The 18,442-nt window shown below is 43.0% G+C and overlaps 2 pseudogenes across 1 annotated transcript in view; both read right to left on the reverse strand.

The window, feature by feature from the left end:
• Positions 1-4,194: 4,194 nt before the first annotated feature.
• LOC146812779 (complement C1s subcomponent pseudogene) lies at positions 4,195-4,824 on the reverse strand (annotated as a pseudogene).
• Positions 4,686-18,442, reverse strand: part of LOC146812780 (mannan-binding lectin serine protease 1-like) — a 62,945-nt pseudogene continuing 49,188 nt past the window's right edge. Inside the window, exons 6-7 of the transcript XR_014966895.1 lie at positions 5,470-5,544; positions 4,686-4,961 (exon numbers count right to left, since the gene is read on the reverse strand). The product of XR_014966895.1 is annotated as a mannan-binding lectin serine protease 1-like (transcript). The remainder of the gene's footprint in view (positions 4,962-5,469; positions 5,545-18,442) is intronic.

The raw sequence follows: 18,442 nt of genomic DNA on the forward strand, positions 1-18,442 counted from the left end.
ATTGAATAGAGAGTAGGGGGAGGCGATTTCCTTTCACTAACCTGAGCCCTCATTGAATTGAGAGTATGGGGCGGAGATTTCCTTTCACTGACCTGAGCCCTCATAGAATAGAGAGTAGAGGGAGGAGATTTCCTTTCAGCTACCTTGGCCAGGTCTGTTCTCAAATAATGCTGTCTCCACCTCCTGCCAGGAAGCTGCACCCAGGAGGACAGAACTGGTTTTGACTAGGTACAGACACTCTCTGTCTTCAGAGAACAAAAGATTTTGCAGTTTACTTATTGGGACCCAGACCCCAGAACTTTAGATCACTTCTGGGAATCAAGATGAACCTTTGCTGAGGCTAGAAATCAGGGAAACCGAAGGAGGAGACTGCCCCTGTGCTGTTTGCTGTTTGGGGTTGGCCTTCAGGGGTTACTTATTGCCAAAGAAAGGAGAAAAGGAACTTTGTGTGTACATTTACTATCTTGAGGAAGATCTCCAAGGACTTGAAGCTGAGCTTGCCTCCTGTTCTGATGTCTTAGGGACACAAAAACTTCACTACCAGCTCCCCCCCTGAATTTCCTAGCTGGGAATTCTACAAGCAGTGAGGTGCCTGCTGTTGTTTGGGTCCTCTGAGGGATTGCGTGTCACTTGGAGCTGGAAGCGCGACGCAATGAGGAGAAGCCTGTCGCCGCCGCAGCAATTGCTGTCGCATCCCCGAAGACGCGTGCCGTCGCATCGCAGACGAAGAGTGTGCTATCACCGGAGACGCGTGCCGCGGCGGCAGAGGTCGCTGTCGAATCACCGGAGAAGCGTGTCGCAGGGTCTGTCGCAGCTCCAAAGTTAATCTATTATGCCGCACGGCCGTCGGGCGTGCACGCATCGCATCCACGTTGTCACATCGCATCCAAGACGCCATTTTGTCATATCGCACCAGATCGTCCCATCACATTGAGGCGCCCTCTTGTCACATCGCACCGGGTCACAGTAAGAAACCGACGCATCGTCTCCTCTCCGGTAAGGAACAGACACGTCACCTCCCCTGCGCTGCAGTAAGTAACCGACGCATCGCCTCCCCCAAAGCAAGGAACTGACGCATCACCTTCCCTGTGACCCTATTGTTTGTTTTGTGTGACCCATCCAAGGTACTTTGAGAGTAAAGTGTCGCATTTACCATCTACTTTGAACTAAGCTATTTCTACCATTTTAAAGTCTTATTTTTGATTACAGTATTGTGGATTTTTGTTGTTTGGTCTTGTGTTAAATCTAGTAAAGATTACTTATTTTTCTAAACTGTTGTGGTGTCTATTTGTAGTGTTTTCACTGTATTACTGTATGTGTTCACAAATGCTTTACCCACTGCCTCTGAGATAAGCCTGTCTGCTCGTGCCGAGCTACCAAGGGGGTGAGCAGGAGTGTATTCCCCTTTCCCTGACAAGAAGCAAGGGTCCCTATTTGGACAAAGGTGTATACCATTGCCAACTAGAGACCCCCATTTCTAACAGCCAGTATGTGCGGAAGAGCTTTCTTTGAAAACTGAATAAATCGATAAGAAGTCAAGCACGAAAGGCTGGGTTTGTAGCAAGGCTGCAATACTGCTGATTATAACAACTTTTTTTATCATTCATGATAGTCTTTTACTGAAGTGAAACCACGATATAAATGAAGGATGGCTGAATTGCAGCGTGAAATTGAAAAATCGGGGATTAATCCCAGCTTCCCTGCTTCACCAATGTGTGTGATCCTGGGCAAATTATTTTTCACCAAGCCGCCTTTGTGTACATCACATATGACAACAGCTACAAATGCGCGAGTTTGGGGTGTGCGCTGCTAAAAAACCTCTCTTGTGTTTGATTTTAATTATAATATTACATCTATAATAAATAACTAGGCCTGATATAGGGTTCATGAGACGACTGACTTTCCTCGTAGGTCACTAACAGAAATATCATCAGGACAGGAATGTTTCTTAGTTAATATTTTAAAAAAATACTTCTAATAAAGACTTATCAACGCAAAGAAAATCTGGAGTACTACTCTGAAAAGCTTCTGCATGTTAAAGAAATATTTATTTTACTTTAAAGACTTGTTATAATTTATTTTTTTTGCGTGATTTACATGCTGAATATTGGCGGGTGCTGGGCGCACATTTGCCTCGGGTCTCTCTGTTAATTTGTGGGCTCGCCCACCCCAAGATGCTACACTAATTTGTGACCAAGAAAAGGCACTATCTGGACTCCCGCTGAAGGGCAACAAACCTGTCCCTTGGGGTCTGGCGAGCCACAATAGAGCCCAGACAGGCATCCAGGTGCTACATTTCCACCTACCTATTATAGGCAGAGGGAAAGTATTGTGGTTTTAAGACAAAGCACTAAACGCATGAAGCTGAGCACACAATCTAAAACAAGTGGGTATTTTTTTGTCTGCAGCCGAGCTGAGCTCCAATACACAATTAATGGGTGTCGTCCTAATGCTTGCTAATGCTGTCATTGGGGTGCCGACCCTCTCGCCCCCTACAGTGTAGGTCAGAGGTAGGCAATTGTATTAACATAAGAATAGTCTCCTGCCTTCCCTTACACTTACACGAGCCGGATCCGGAGTGTTTTCCGACCGAGCTGGAGCCCTGCAGTCCGACCGAGCGAGTACGATGCGGCCGTATGCTGCCGGACTCGGTTCGGTCGGACTCCCATAGAAGTCAATGGGAGCCGGTCGTACGACGCGTACATGGGATCCCATTGACTGAATGGGTACGTCTCGCACAAGGGCGCCCCCTACAGTGGGTACGCGTCGGTGCCATCCGCACCGTACATGCCTGTGTTGGGGGGACCCTTGAGTCTCCCCCTGTGTCCGAGTCGTAGGACTGCGGGTGACAGGGGGTCCGACGCGGACCCCCAAAGGCAACCACCCAGACGTTTTGCGAGCCGGACACTCCGGCTCGCTCCGGCTGTCCAACGCATGCAGCGTACTGGCTCGGTCGTAAATCGCCAGACCGAGATGTACGGAGCGTTTCGGACCCGGAAACGACTTGGTCGGTGAATTTCACGTAGCTCGCATCGTACTTGCTCGCTAGTACAGCTGTACGAGTCGGGCGGAAAACACGCGTACGGCTCGCAGTTTTTCCGGGCGGATCGCGTTCTGTGCCCTTCCGACCCGGATCGGAATCGGCCCCTTAAAGTTCAAGAAACATTTGACATTATAAACATATATCAGGTCTCAAATTCTGAATGAATTAACATGCAGTACTTGAATCGAGTAAACATAATGTACAAATGAAGGCCAAGAAATATGAAAACTCAAAAAATTGTCCTTTTATGATATGGGATAAAAGAGGAAATATTAATCTAGTGGCTGAAAAGTACCCTTTATCCCAATAACGCAGCTTCAACACCTGATCAAATTGATCCTACGCAAAACGCTTCATTGTGCCTCGTTTTAATTTAGTGTCAAACTGAGACCACCTTATATAAATTCAATGCTATAACAATCATTTGCAATGCAATCGGTCTCGCATTCCTGAAAGTATGAGCTATTGGCGCTGCTAATAATAATGCAACGCCAAGAGCTCAAACTTTGAGCAATGCGAGAGCTATTGCATTGCAAATGTTTTTTTTCTTCTATTTATTTGTTTTTTAAGCGCGGGTGCCGCAATTACTTTAAAAAAGATAGAAAAAAAATTGCAATGCAATATCTATCCATTACTGAAACTTTGAGCTCTTGGTGTTGCATTAATATTTGCAACGCCAATAGCTCAAACTTTCAGTAATGCGAGACCGATTGCAATGCCAATGCTTGTTTTCTTTCTTTTACCAATGTTTGGTTCTATGTGTTGGAGTGGGCTGCTTGGCTTTTGACTTTCACAGTCAGGATATCACTCATGGCCCAGTTGTATGCACTATAAGCATGTCATGGCTGCACACCACACGTCACAGGCATAGCAAATGTAATGTCTCCTTGTGCACTTAAGCTGCGAGTCTCAAGTAAAGTTGGGTAGTTTTATCTGAGACCAAAACAAAATTCATCTTTAAGGAACTATTTCAAGTGTGACAAAAGAACAACTAAAGAGTCCAGGGATACAAATAGAATGATTTATTCTTTTTAATTTCTTTTAATTGCATTAAAACAAATTGTACAATGACTGAGGGAGGGTATTTGATTGCTACATTACAGAATACATTGCCTCTGATGGTAGTGTCTCCTTGCCCTGACAGGAGCACTCTAGATGTCCTTGTTTTCCATCATGGTCTTCTTGATCCAGTCCAGGGAGTTCCTCACATTGGTGTACAACCCAAAGGTGCCACACTTTGGGCCCCAGGAGACGATGCCAGCTGCGAAGTAGAGTGTATCATTGTGCGGGTCCCGGACAACGAAGGATCCACCGCCGTCACCACTGCAGCTGTCCTTGCCGCTACCTCCAGCGCAGATCATGTTTGATGAGAAGACGTACTGGCTGGACTCCCCAATTTCTGGTTTCTCGTTCTGACAGTGGGCCATCTTAACTGCGGAAATCAATGCCATGTGCAGAAGTCGTTCTTTGTATTTTGCCTCTGTTGCGCCCCAGCCAGAGATGTAGCCAAGCTCTCCTTCCTCCAGTATGTACTCAGGGCCTGGGCCAGGAAGGCAGATGGGTGAAACCTTATCACTAAGCTCGACCTTGGTCTCCAGCTTTATTAGGGCAATATCGTTGTCATAGTCTGTGCGAGGGTAGGGCATGCCTCTCTTCCACTTGTCAGGAAAGAAGACTTTCTTTGCAACAAGTTGATGTCTGGGACTGATGGCACGGAGATCTCTGATTCCCGCATACATTGTAGGGTTCTCCTCTTCCTCCACCACATGGGCTGCAGTCATAACCCACTCATCGGAAATAAGGGCTCCACCACCCCTTGGGTTCTGGAAGTAGACCTGCCATGGGAACATCCCCTCCATGCTTTTAGTACCCCCAAATATCCGTCCAGTGCCAGGAAGGTCAACGCTGACCCCACAGACTGCAAAGACAGAAAAGGCAAGAAGTCAGGATCGAAAGCAATGATTTGAGAGAGCGCGGTGCAGGTGAGCCCTCAGCCCTTTACTTCCATCTATGGACTTTGGGCCATTGGTGTGAGAAGTGTGAACACCAGTACACTGTCTTTACTTTCTCAATGTTTTATTTACACTTTTGTTAATAAATTACATACATTTAACAACACAACACAAGTCCTGGTACAAATGCAGGTGGAGCTGAGTACCCCAGTCATTGAGTTGAGAGCTGAAGGGAGATAGGTCATAAGGAGTACATGCTTCATCCAGATGGGACCAGATGGCATCTCTTCAAGAGACAGAGCAGAGCAACTAACCTGGACGCTTCATGTGCCCGCCGGATGTGGGTCAGGGTGGTGCTGAACTAGGTTGCAAAAAATTAATAAACTCTGCTTCTTCAAGCACATTCTGGTAGGAAGTGTGGTGTCTACTGGAAGCTTTTCAACATTTAGCCAGAAGAATCAAACAAAGTATTACCTGGAGCACAGGTTGGAAGCTCTGTCCCGGCTTGGCTGTTTACCCACTCACCATCAGCAGAGCAGCTGTAGATTCCTCAAATCAAAATTAAAATAACAATGTCAATTGTGCACTAAACAGCAGTGATTACAATGACTTCCATACAGTTGAAAAGAAATAGGATATTCGTATGTATCCAGTCCACTACATGTCTCACCCTTGTCCTGCTGAACATTTCACCAGCTTTTGATACTAACAACCACATTATACAATGTAATCAGACTCAAGGATGTGGGCATTTGTGGCATGGCTCGGAAACCATTGCCATCACCTTAAAGAATATCTCTAATTCAGTCTAAGCCCAGAGCCCCCAACTGTGGTGTCCAACAAGTTTGTATTCTCTTCACCTGCGGTTTAATCTTTCCATGGAGCCTTCGTCCCAGCTTCTCAACCAAATGGGAGAGAGATTCTTCATATGTGCAGATAACATCCAATCGGTCTTTGGGTTCTCTTGTAGATCCTCTATTGACTTAACCTTGGACCATACTCAGGGACACTGGAATTGTGTGATTTTGTGGTGTTTTCCGCATAATTCTGAATTTCTCTATTTCCCACCTGCGCAAATTTTAACAACAAAAAAATAGTTTTTACCTCAAACTGATGAAAATGCAGTGGCACGTGTTACTACGCAGTGTAAGCCCCTTCGCAAAATTTAACTGTCCACATTTCTGTTGCTTATTGATGAATTTGGAGGTTAAACGGGTATTAATGACCATGAGGTGAAATCTTTTGCCCAGACAGTGTTAACACTGGTTAGAATTACAAATATTACAAAATATGCTGCAGTACACCGCATAATTTGCTTTTTCTCGCCGCATAATTTAGTCAAATCTGCCACATAATGTTGTCCTCTCCTGCTGCATTATTTCACTGGCCCTGCCCATAGTCCAGCATTAATACACTGATAGTCTGCTAACTTTATGAATATAAATTCATTGAAAATTGAATTATTAATAACACCTGCCAGAGACATTTTCCAAAGATCCCTGCCTTGCCGGACACCATGGGCCAGTGTCTTGTCCCCTCATTGCAAGTATGTAACCTCTGGATTTTACTGAATTCTAAATTGTCAATCTTGTTTGGACTACTGAAATTCACCTGGCATCTCTCATCAAAATCTCTAACTCTCTCCAAGTAATTCAAAGTGCAACTGCTCAGTTTATTTGCAATATCCCAAAATACCAGAGTGTACTGTTGCACTTGCTGCCTACTGGAAGTAGCGAGGTCTTTAAATAAATGGTTATTCTGCATAGGGCTATTCATCAGTGCACCCCCGCCTTGTATGCCTGCAAGCCCTCATGCGATTTATGTTCTCCCTCCCTGTTCTTCATTAATGTTACCTGGGTTAGACCTACCGTGACATCGCATTTCTATCTTCCCAGTGCTTAATTTGTGCCGGTGTTTGCCAATGCTTGGCAACATTACTTAATTATTAACATTGGCACTTTCTAATGCCAATCCACCACACTGTGATGCTGTCTGACTATTTTCAGGACAGCACATCAGTTTAGCAATTCAATATATATTAACAAAAAATTAATAGGACCCCGTCCAGGCCATTGGCACCAGCGATTTGCATCACTGGCAGGGGCAGTGAGTGCTGCAAGCTGTAGTTGCATTCTAAGAAATACCGTGAGCCCTAGCACTTAGTTTTTGAGAATTAAGCATGATTTAGTGTTGGACTAGGTCCTTTCAACAGGCTTTTAGGACTCTGCTCACTATATCACTATACCAGTGTTAAATTGCCTGCGCTCTCTCCTTTAAACATGGTGAAATTGGCTTTACACCCAATTGGTGCATTTAATTTACTTGTAAGTCCCTAGTAAAGTGGCACTAAATGTACCCTGGAGCTGTAAATTAAATGCTACTAGTGGGCCTGTAGCACTATTGTATCACCAACTTAAAAAGCCATTTAAACATTTCTCAGGCCTTCCATTGCAGCCAGTATGGGCAGTTCTAAACTGCCATTTTGACCTGCCAAAATAAACGGGCCTAAAGCTTCTTTATTAATACATATAAGTTACCTCTAGGATAAGCCCTAAATAGCCCATTGAGCAGGGTGTGGTGTATTTAAAAGGTCGGATATGTCATTTTTAAGTTTTACATGTCCTGGTAGTGAAAAACTCTTACATTTGTTTTTCATTACTGTGATGCCTATCTCTTCGATGGTATAACATTGGGTTGCTTAATACACTTAATAAGTCTATTTTTTAATTGGAAACAGATGAACCTTTCATGTTTGCCTGAGAAATTGTAATCAAAGTCCTCTTTAATGGTAAAGTCGGAAGTTAAGTTACTATTTTGGAAAGGCCACTTTTAGAAAGTTGGCATTTTGTTGTCCTAACCATTTGGTGCTTGCAGCCTGTTCCTGGGTTACCTGACTAGATGTAGTTGGCTGTGGGACTTTATTAACTCTCCCAGATAGCCACACAATAGAGGGATTAGGTGTGCCTGAATATGCCATCAACTGGCAGGATGGGGAGGCGGGGCTGGGCACAGCCCACGTGCAACTGAATAGGCTGTGCCCTGCCTTTACACAAAGGACTTGTCACAACTGCACTGTACATGCAGCCAGCCTGGAGCCAGGACAGAGTGGGCAGAAAACTTCAAGGACTTGAAAATTAATTTTCTAGAAACTTCTCTTATTTTAAATTGGGCACCTGGTTTAAATAGTTGCTCCACAGGCCCAACTCATCTGTACACCTCTGGGCCTGTGGATACTACAGAAAAAGGACTGCTGTGCTGCTTTGCTGCCAGAAGGACTACTACCTTGTGGCTCTGTCACTCTGCTGCCCTGCTGCCTGCTTCCTGAGAAGGGAGACTGAACCTGTACCCTTCATCCCAGGCTCAAGTGACTCTGAGGGTCAGATGGCTGATCTCCTGTTCTGAGGCAGAGGGACATACCAAGCTCCAGAGGCCGTCCTGCAACTTTCCAGCTGGCCTGCTTCCTGGACCTACAATTAGACTGTCAATTGGACCTGCCTGAGCTCTGATGACCTCTGCTGGAGTGAGTTTCTTTCCCCCAAGAGATTCCCCTCTGTCCTCGACCATCAGGTGAGTACCTCTCCAAGATAAAGGAGAAATTCTAACGTTTTGGGGATCTTTGCGACCATGACTGGCCTGGTCGCACCTAGAGCTTGCCACCCACACCTCGCTGAAGTGTGAAGCTCTGGTGGACCTGACTATTCGCTCCACTATCTGTGACGCTCAGCAAAGCAAAACCTTCCCTTCACACTACAGCATCGACACCCCACAGTGACCATAAATGCAAAACTCCTGCAATAATCATCTGCGACACCCAACTGGATTTTCATGCTACAGCAACAACCATCCACGCTGCTCGGCTTGCTCTTCGCACTACATTGATGACCGTCGGCGATGCTCTGCCTGCTCCTCGCAGCCCCTTCCACTGCGAACAGAAGTCTTCATGCTAGACTATTGAAGGTAACTCTTTCAGTGGGACTAACCTGTTCCCTGTAGCTGGCACGCGCTCCATCATGGTCGGCCTGAACTTGTGACTTTCATCTGGTCTCTCCCAACGAGATGACCGTGAGTGGTGCTTTGTGCTTTTAGGCGCTTCAATTACCTAAACCTTTTAAAAACTCATAACTCCAGTTCTACAAATTCAACTTTCGGCATTTTAGTGTCAAATAATTTATTAAATTATACTTTATTATACTAACTTGGTGTGGGATTTTTCTTGTGTTGTTTTCACTTTATTACTGTTTGATGTGCTGCAAAAACACTTAACACATTGCCTCTAAGTTAAGCCTGACTTCTATGTGCCAAGCTACCAGATGGTTAAGCACAGGTTAATTTGGGGTTTGCTTGGGTTTCACCCTGACAGAGATTGTGATTGCTGCTTAACGAGTAACCCAATTTCCAACATTTAGGGACGAGGGGATTAGGGACATGCATGGTTTTGGGGTTCATACTAAGACATCCTAGGGCTGCTTTGACTTTGCATTCAGATTTATTTGTAAGTACTTCTTGGTTTGTGTGAATCTACTTATCTTGTTTCGTAGACTGCTATGGGCAGAACCAGCTCTCACTCAATGGCTTCTCTGCAATGCACTTTCCATGCAATCACCTTTTATACCTGTCAAGGTAGTCTCAGTTATATTATCCCTTGCTTGATGATTTTTTTTAAAATTATTTTTCAAATTTGCAATGGCTCAAATTTCTTGATTTTGCGGTACTAGGTTATGTTGATTCACTGCAACATCATATCTTTCATATTTCATTTACATGTAGTATATAGCAGCTGTTCCTAACACCTCTTGTCCTTAAGGCATTTTGGTCACTTGTGTGCATTTCATCAGGAGGTTGCAGAGTTCTGCTAAACAGTAACCTCTCTCTGGACCAATAGCTAAGCTAAAAATGAAAGACAAACAACATCAGATTGTTGTGCCCATAGATAAAAATCAATGTTGTCATGAGTGCCATGATTGTCCCTGTTTAAAAATACCAGGGGCCATTTTATAGAAGTGCCCTGGGGGTGCAACAGGCATTTGCGCCTGCTTTGTGCACCCCCTGGGCACTTTGGTATTACAGAAGGGGTCGCAGACTGAAAGCACTGGCGCACATGTATCGCCAGCGTTTCTTCAAGAGGGCGCTCCCTCATTTGCATAAGTCCGTGGCCCCATGCAAATGAGGGAATCCTTTGCCTCTGCGCCGCGCCGTATTACAGATGCGGGTGCAGAGGCAAAGTTGCTATCAGGCGGTGCACCCCCTGATTGCAGCCCTCTGGAGGGTGAAATCCCCTTGCCGGCAGGTGAAGTCACTCACGAAACGAGATTTTAGGGAATAACAAACAGGATTCTGTGTTTCCTCATCACTCTTGGTTAGTTTTGTCCCGAAGCTTTACACAGAGGTTGCACTTTGCTTTCAGCAGCTGGCATCTCTGTGTGAAAAATAGATACTGTATCATATTTGTAGCTCTGATGGGATTATAAACCCATTATTATGCAATTATTACCCCATCCCAATTTATGGGCCGTTCATATTCCTGGCGTCTTTGAGGGCTCTAAATGGTAATATCATTTTATTGCAGTTTTTTTCCTGTTCTGCACCATGCATCTTTCAAAGCATTAAAGATAACAAGAATGAGAAGCAGTGCAGGTGAGATGGACAGATGAAGAAAAATGAGTAAAGGGGGAGGGAAAGATTGTTAAATTATGTTGTTGCTTGTGTGTTTATGCCGCATTAAATCCGCTTCAAAGCTTTAAGGCTAGTACATTTTTATTGGAACCATAAATTATTCATTTTTGAACGTTCTTGAAGTTTTCATATATTAAAAAAAGTTATTGTTTATATGTCACTCATGAGGGTTGGGGTTATGTTTATATAATAATTTTTGGTACTACAGGTGTTTCCTTGCTACTCTATGTGTTCTAGCAATTAATCTGTTTAGGGTTAGTATGAGTAGTGAAAGAGCCACTCTTGTGGTTTGGCACTCTATGATGACCTTCGACTACCACCATTTTAATTGACTTTAGTGTTGTTATTTTAACCTAGCCTTAGTGTAGGACAGTCCTGCATACGCCTGCTTCTCTTCTCTCTTGTAATCTTGGTGTCTTTCAGTGGGTGCTGTCGCGGAGTGGACAGCCTTGCCAAGAGCAGAGCATGTGAGATGTGCATTTGAAGGCGTGAGAGGGAGAGAAAGGTGTGGAATGTCGAAGTGCAGTGTTGTGAGCGGTGATGCACACAAGTGCTCGGTGTTGTACAGTTATGAGAATTATGACTGCTTACTATTGGCTTTGACATGGCCTGATGTCATCTTGTTTTCTGACTTTGCCTTGCTGCATTTTTCCTGCGTGCACATTGGAGCTTGCAAGTTGTTTGGGTTAATTATGAGTTCTTACTATTAGCTTTGACATGGCCTCATGTCATCTTGCTTTCTGACTTTACCGTGCTTCAAGCTTTTCTGTGTGCCCAGCAGTGCTTGCAAGTTGTTTGGGTTATGAGAATTATAGGTGCTTACTATTGGCTTTGACATGGCCTTGTGTCATCTTGTTCTCTGGCTTTGCCTTACTGCTCGCACGTAGCTGCGAAGTGGAGAGAGCAGGTGTCTGCTCTTCACTTGTTTTTTGCTCTTCACAGACCAGAGTGAACTGGATATTATCTGTAGAATGTGCAACTCTGCCTCGAAGTCAAAATACGGGAGCTTGGCCAGCCTCCGTCTTGGCCTTGACGCAGACTGGTACAGCCAGCTCGGTTTTTCCCAATGAGAAGGGGCGAGGTTTTCTAGAAGCTTCGCTTCATGTTTAGTAATGATATTTAAGCTGGGAACCTTCAAGGGCCAGGTGGAAGTTCACCACAGAATAGACGTATTGCTATGGAGGTGACAGAACTTGAGTCCTGACTGAACTCCTTCCTGGGCTGTTGAAGGGGCTTCCCCAGCTAGAGTTGGCAAGGATGTTGCAGAATCAGTCGGTGAGGTGTTCCTAACTATTTCTGTACATATTTTCTATTCTTTGCTACTTAGATATATATATATTGCATTTTATTTCAATTGTTCATTTAATCATCCATTTGACATTTGGGAATCTGCATTTAGTGATATATTTGGCTTACCTTTCGAACATTGCATTAATAAACTTGTGTGTCTTTAGGGGGTGCTGCTCAAAGTGTATTATTAAAGGTGCAGTGGTATATCTGCCTCCAAAGTGGGAGTGCAGGGGTTGGGTGTGTCCTTTTAGTGAAAAGCACATTCATTACAGTATGCAAGCGAGTTGGTCAGTTGCTTGTTTAGGAATGTTTGGTTTAATATTTTTAAGTATCGTTCATGTTGACTCTTGTGGGCTGGATTTTGTCTTTACTCCATATCAGATGTAGATTTTTATTTTGCACGTTTGCTAGGTAGTGTTTTTGGCACATTTTAATTTTGTTGCACAAAGTGTTATTTTTAGATTAATTTCAGTTTTGTGTATTAGTTACAACATTTTCTTTCGAGGTGGTCTTTTTTTATATTATATGTAGTTCATTGTATGTGTCTTTATTTTCTTTTTCTGTTAGCATTTTTTCCTTACTGTAGAGGATGCGTCTATGATTTGGAAAAAATAAACACATAGCATAGTTGTAATTATTTTATAACTTAAAATACTATAAGTGATTTATTAATTTTAGCTTTCATTTATTGCCACACTTACTTTGTTTATACTATTTAGTGGTTCGTTTAAGTGTTGCAGTCTTCTTTTGTAGATCTGCATTCTGGCAGAGTGACGCTGTTCTGCCAAGAAACCGCTCGGTGTATGTGCGCTCTATAAATTACTTTTAACATAACATAACAAATCTTTTTTAGGAAGCATTTTGCTGTTTATTTTTATACCCTTTTTCACTTGTTTATTAATTGAAAAAGCATTTTCATGGGGTCACGTATGTCACATATGTCACAAATATGTATATAAAAAATTCCTTTTTGTACTGTATATAGATTCGGTGTGCAAACATGCTTTTTAAAGAAAAAACTCCTTTTGTAATGAATAAATATGTTACTCATTTCAGCTGAAGTGAGTAAAATCAGTTAAACTTTGCAGGCTACCTATTTTTCTGTATTTCTGAATATTAAATGTAATTGTACGTACCTAATTTACTCAGATCCTCTACTCTTATCCCTTCAGTTTATGATTGAATCATAGCAAAAGTACATACTTGCTCAAATCTAACTGTTTTTGAATACGTTCCTTCTGAACAATTGTTACAAACTATATACAATCCAAATAAGCCATTTAAAAGTAATATCTATTCTAAGTAAACACTGGCATCTGTTGAGAGGTGACGCCACGATTGGAGGTGAAATAACCAGGAGGCTACTTATCACATTCAGAAGAGCAAGGTTTATGAGAGACGTATTGGTCAGGAGTGATGTCAGGACTGAAAAGCAAACGTGGTTGAAACCTAGGGACAGCTTTGTCAAGTGTAATAAAAATAAAGCATGTAAAAATGGAGAGAACATGACAGAGACAGTAATCCCAGGCAAGACCAATAAAAAAATCAGAGGGCACTTCAATTGTGAAAAAGATCATGTGGTTTACACGTTATGATGTCCTTGCCCCCAAGATTTACGTGGGAAGCACCACACTATCTGTACACAAAAGAGTTCTGCAACACCTCATAGCTATAAAGAATTTGGATACCACTTATCCGGTAGCCAGACACTTTCACGCAGTGCATAAAGGAGATGAGAGAGATTTGAAATACAGCGTGATAGATGGGATATCTAAAGGCGTACAAGAGGGAAACAGAGAAAAACTATTGTAGAAACTGGAATCCAAGTATATTTTGGCATTAGACAGTAAAGAACCCAGAGGTCTTAATTGTGATGAAGAATTGCATGTTCATTTATGATTGAGTGAGGACTCTACCTTTTCCTTCTGCTATTATTGTCATAGTAACTGACTTTTACTTCATTAAGCACATTGCTATCTGTATATAAAGAGAGTTTTTTGTGCTTGAGGTAGTTGTTAATGTTTTCATTCTTCAACATTCTTATTTTTTATTCTATTGCAGATCAGTCACCCAGGGGAATTCCCCGACTTATGACAGTTTTTATTGTATGAAGGACAAGGAGCTAATATATCTGAGGTAACGCCCACTTGGGCTTAATTGTGTTTTTTGATTTCTCCATGTCTTAATTGTACACTATGTTATTGTGCTACTTTAGAAGTTGATTATTTTAATTTTGAAGCATGCACATGGATTCATGTCGTAATCAAAATGGTATGATGATAAGCAATAACCTTCATTCCTTGACATTAGGCTAATTGTCATGTGGGTTGTGAAAGCAGCACATGCCCACTTGGGCACTATGTTGATAATATGTATGATGAACTGGCCAATTTTGCTTCTTGTGTTTCATAACAAATGTTTGTGAAACCATTGTAACTTTTATTTTCGGTTTATAAATGTTTGCCACTTTATTTTGGTTTTCTATTGTAATAATGCGGTCACTGACATAGTATGACTTCAATGTTTTCTGTTTTTGTACATTTCACGTGATTATAAACATTGATACAAAACGCTTCTAACATCGTGATCAAGGCTGGTTGCCAGCCAGAATGTGCAGATGTTAGACACTTGCTGTTGTAGCAATAAACCTTTACCGACACTGAGCGAAAGTGCCGATCTTTACTTTAAAATGGATTTAAAACCGTCAGAGCGGAGACACAAGACCACAACACCGTCAGCAATCAGGTTGTGCATCTGCAACCACCAGGGTTTTCTGTACATAAATATATACATATATATGCAAAATAGGAAGCAGAGAACACTGGGTAGTTCCCAAATTTAGGTGGAGAGCAGCTCCTACATAGAGCACCCTGCAACACCAGCGACACTCTGAATCTGCTCACTTCAAATGTCTATTTTTCTAGCAGAGTTTTTAAGCAAATGATTTTGCCATCGACGCCGAGCTAGAAAGGGACAAAGGCTTTTGCCAACTGTACAGCAAAATCTTTAAGCATAGGTTTATCAAAGTGATATCCATGCCGAGCTGTAAAATGATAAAAGCCTTTTACCACTCCTGGCACAGTAGTACAGCTATGGATTGCTAAAATACCATCCAAACCAACCACAAATGCATAAAAGCAACCCCTGACCCTAATCCTATGCTTAAAGATGTTGCAGTTTTTCATGTTTCCTAATACTAATGTGTATGTGATATAGTTTTCTTCATTTTTATTTGCAATATTCTATTTTAAATATTTTTTCAGTAGTATTTTTGTCATCCATATTTGTGTGCTTACTGTTTAAGTATTAAGTGCAAAATGTATGATTCCATTTTTTGGGATCCATCAAGCAAATATTGATGGATCAACAGATGAAAGGATGTATAGGTGGAAAAGGATAGAGTTATAAATGGACATTGTTAGACAAGGGCAGTCTTCCCCCTAACCTTTTGCCTTTGCTCTCCACTTTTTGCTGAAAATTCATTATTCTTGGCTTTAGCACTCTGTGAACAATACCACTGCTAACCAGTGCAAATGTGCCTGTGCACACTCCCTAAAACATGGTAAAAGTGGCTTACACCTGGTTGGCATATTTAATGTAATTATAAGTCCCTTGTAGAGTGGTACACCATATACCCAGGGCCTGTAAATTAAATGCCACTAGTGGATCTGCAGCACTTATGGCACTTATGGCACTTAAGTAGCCCCATTGAATCATGTCCCAGGCCTGCCCATGCACCCTAAATGCAGTGTTAAACTGCCAATTCGACTTGCCAATATAATCCATCGCCAAGCCATACACTCCCCTTTTATTGTATAAACGTCACCCCTATGGTCGGCCCTAGGTAGCCCATACGGCAGGTGCATTGTAATTAAAAGGTTGGACATGTACTTTTAAGTTTTACGTGTCCTGGTAGTGGAAAACTCCCAAATTTGTTTTTCCCTACTGTGACCCGTACCTCTCCTATTGGATAACACTGAGGTGGCTTATTAAATAAGTGCTAACATTTGATTGGGAGAAAGTTAACATTTCATGTTTGGTATCTGAGAAGTTATAATTAGGGCTCCCGGTTTTATGGTATTTATTTTTTTGCCATTTCCGTCTGTATTTATCCATATTTACTTTTTGGGCATTTTATCTGTATTTATTCACATTTATTTTTGCCACAAGCAAAAGTTGACGCTGCTGCTAGTATTTCCCCACATTTATTTAAATTGACAATGCACACATGCACTCAGTTGTTATTGGCCAACACATTACATTCATCTTAAAAATTTTCCATTTGCCGAATGTCCCAAATACGGTTAAATGTGCTATCACTAGCCATTTGTGTCAGAGCCTTGCACTTTCTGTCATCGGCACAGAGTGTCAAATCCTCTCCCTCACTGAACACCATACTGCCCCGCTGAGAGAAATACACTCCCTTCAGCTACAACTCAATTGTGCCCTGCTATAAACACCTGGAAGCAACTCAATTCAAATTATGCACTAGACTAGAGTAATATGCTGCATGAAAAAAAAGTAACAGTGTACTGGAAAAAAGCAAACACTCACAGGGAATACACCATAATGCTTTTACACTCATTATTCAGAAATCAATGAGTGTATTTGCTTGAAAAGCTAACGACATGAAAATAAAAGTAGCGCTTCACTGGCAAACTCTGAAAGGTGGCGCTAATGTGTTTGGGTGTAAATAAAACCAAACTGGCCACTTTGCGACTACTCTGTCTTGTTTTATTTAGTTATGTATTTATTGCTCTCATCTTAAAAGCTTTTTTCTCTCCTCCTGAGGCTGCATTTTGGTGTAGAAAAATTTCAGACAAAGACATTTGCAGCAAACGTGTTTCTCCTTTTTTGGATCCATTTCACAGAGAAATGAATGATGGAATCATGGTTTTCTATAAGTGAGGAGGAGCGCAACAGGAAGAGGGAAGAAGAGGAAGAAAGAGAAGCAGCAGAAGTGGACACTGTCCTGGTCTTGTCCAGTAAATAGGAAGAGACCGCAACGGTTATGGGCTCTGCAGTCCAGCCACAAACTCTGCATACACTCCAGTCTGTGGCGTAGAAAGGCTTTGAATTTGTGGCTGGATTGTTCTTGCAGCCACACATACACAGTGTACTACTCTGCAGTCCGGCCACAAACTCGGCAACACTCCACTGATGCAGCTAGGCTTTGGCACACCAGGGGGTGCTGGCATTCGATTCCTGTTTTTGCCGCCCCCAAAACTGCATAGGCCACTGACTCCAGCCCCACACCCCTCCCCTCTTTCCCGAGTGCACTTACTTTTGTTTACGATCCCGGCAGCTAATTACCACAGAACAAAACAAGACCTGGCAAAACCAGCAACCTGGCATGCACAGTTAAACAATAATTATAACGAGGGCAGCTCTTGCACGCCATCGCCTTTAAACAATCTTACCTGTTTTTTCGTTAGCACCAGTCACTTCGGAAAGAGTTCTAAGCTTCCGGCCGGGTCAGCGCCCCTTTAAGGACTTTCGAGGTGCTTGGCGCAGTAGTTTGGAGACGCGCAGAGGTGAAGTACAGCTTTCTTTGTTGAGTCTTGGCCTAGGGCGTTGCACGTGCCCCGCTGGCTAAGGTTACCACATGTTTTTATCAGGCACATCTGGGACACGCTGTCTTTATGGCACTGAGCGAGCAAGTGCAGAGTTCAGGCCTTTCCGAGTTAGTGGTGCTGAGGGCGGGGAGACTGAAGTAACCTGTGTTGTTTTACTACTTTGCCTGGGATGTTACTTCGGGAAGACCACTAAGTTACACAGGGTTGATTAGTTGTCCTGAATTCTAGTTAGGCCCTAACACCAGTGACAGAGAAAACAGCTTTATTAAGATCATTCTATGCAGCAAGGACCTCTAGGCGCTCCTGAAAAATAGACTATACATTTGTAGAATAAGGATTTACCAGAATTAATTGTGGAAGGAGAGGCAGTGCCTCACAAAATATCTTTACATGGAGGAGTAATGTCCACAGACACTGTACCTGTCTCAGACGAACAAAATAGTTTCATTCCTCTGACTTCACCAGGTAAATAAACAAGAGGACGGCGAGGGAAGGTGATGTTGTCTCGTGGCTTGATTGTAGCTGTAAAAGGCTGGTGCAGAGCTCCCTCAAGGGGCTGAGCGGAGTCTCGGAAATGACTAGGCGCCCCCCTCGCCTAGGGGAGGGGCGCCCTTAGTCGCGCCATGAAACCCGAGCTTCAATTGCAGAGGCTGGTTTGGGTGGCCAGATTTCGTGATGAAGTGTGAGTACACGTTTGGAAACTGAAACCTAGCTAATTTTTGGTATATAAGGCAGCGTCCCTGGGGTCTCCTCCTCTTTGTCTCCTTGGACCCAGGGAAGCTGCAAGAGCGTCGGAAGCAGCGAGGCGTGTGGCACGGTGGGTCTAGGGAGGCCTGGCGTAGTGTTATGAGCGGTTAGCTCACCGCGGTGAGCTTTAGTCTTGTGTACGGGGGTTCGACCCTCACGTG

The sequence above is a fragment of the Triturus cristatus genome, chromosome 7 (assembly GCF_964204655.1).
Source record: "Triturus cristatus chromosome 7, aTriCri1.1, whole genome shotgun sequence".
Lineage (NCBI taxonomy): Eukaryota > Metazoa > Chordata > Amphibia > Caudata > Salamandridae > Triturus > Triturus cristatus.